Below are 1807 nucleotides of genomic sequence, written 5' to 3'. Positions count from 1 at the left end.
GTACAGTTTACATAGTTTTCATGCTCATCGAACCATTCAGTGACCCCTGGTGCCCAGAGGATGGGGGCATAGCCATGGTGGCCAAAATAACGGCCTGCCCAACCTTTTTATGCATGACCCTAAGCATGATGGGATGTTTATTGCTTAATTAACTCAGGAACCACACCTGTGTGGAAGCATCTGCTTTCAATATCCTTTGTATTCCTCGTTTACTCAAGTGTTTCCATTATTTTGGCAGTTACCTGTATTTACGTTTACATTTAAGTCATTTAGCAGACGCTCTTATCCAGAGCGACTTACAAATTGGAAAGTTCATACATATTCATCCTGGTCCCCCCGTGGGGAATGAACCCACAACCCTGGCGTTGCAAGCGCCATGCTCTACCAACTGAGCCACACGGGACCATGTATCTATCACTCTCTTCCACATCTAGAACCCTTCATAGGTTCTGTTCCAAATGGCACCCTATTCGGTGCACTACTTTTGACCAGGAACCAATGGGCTCTGGTCAAAAGTAGTGCACCATTTAGGGAATAAGGTGCCATTTGGGACAAAATCTTATTGAACATTTTCATCCACTTTCAGAAGGAAGCAGTTTGACCAAATACAATGCTACTTCTCTGTAAACAAATTGACAGCAGACTTTCAGCATGCTTATAGAGAAGGGCACTCAACATGTACTGCGCTTTGTTGAAAAAAAACTTAAGTGCTATGGCTTTTCAACCTCTGCCATATTGTGGATTCAGAGCTATCTATCTAATAGAACTCAGAGGGTTTTCTTTAATGGAAGCTTCTCTAATGTCAAACATTTAAAATGTGGTGTACCACAGGGCAGCTCTCTAGGCCCTCTGCTCTTTTCTATTTTTACCAATGGCATTAACCTCTCTGGGATAGCGGGACGGTAGCGTCCCACCTGGCCAATAGCCAGGGAAAATGTAGAGCGCCAAATTCAAAAACATTATATAAAATCAAACTTTCATTAAATCACACATATAAGATACCAAATTAAAGCTACACTCGTTGTGAATCCAGCCAACATGTCAGATTTCAAAAAGGCTTTTCGGCGAAAGCTTAAGATGCTATTATCTGATGATAGCACAATGTCAACAAAGAGAGTGTAGCATATTTCAACCATGCTGGCGCTACTCAAAACGCAGATATAAAATATAAAACATGCATTACCTTTGACGAGATTCTTTTGATGGCACTCCAATATGTCCCATAAACATCACAAATGGTCCTTTTGTTCGATTAATTCCGTCCATATATATCCAAATTGTCAATTTATTTGGCGCCGTTGATCCAGAAAAAAACAGCTTCCAATTTGCGCAAAGTCACTACAAAATATCTCAAAAATTACCTCTAAACTTTGCCAAAACATTTCTAAGTACTTTTGTAATACAACTTAAGGTATTTGTAAACGTTAATAATCGATCAAATTGAAGACGGGTCTATCTGTTTTCAATACAGGAGATCAACAAACAAACGCTACATTTTTTAGTCTTGCGCAACTCTCAAACAGTACACATGACGTTACTCTACTTCCTGATGGCCTTCTTCTTCATTGCACAAATGAATAACCTCAACCTATTTCCTAAGACTGGTGACATCCAGTGGAAGCAGTAGGAACTGAGACTACAGTGATTAGAAATCTGGCTTTCTAATGAAACCTCATTGAACAGACAGTGACTTAAATGTCTTTAAAAAAAAATTATGGTTTTTCCTCTGGGTTTTGCCTGCTACATAAGTTCTGTTATACTTACAAATATGATTCAAACAGTTTTAGAAACTTCAGAGTGTTTTCTA

This window comes from Salvelinus alpinus, chromosome 8 (genome assembly GCF_045679555.1).
Source record: "Salvelinus alpinus chromosome 8, SLU_Salpinus.1, whole genome shotgun sequence".
Classification (NCBI taxonomy): domain Eukaryota; kingdom Metazoa; phylum Chordata; class Actinopteri; order Salmoniformes; family Salmonidae; genus Salvelinus; species Salvelinus alpinus.
The sequence above is the reverse complement of the archived record's forward strand: the minus strand, read 5'-3'. Positions refer to the sequence as shown.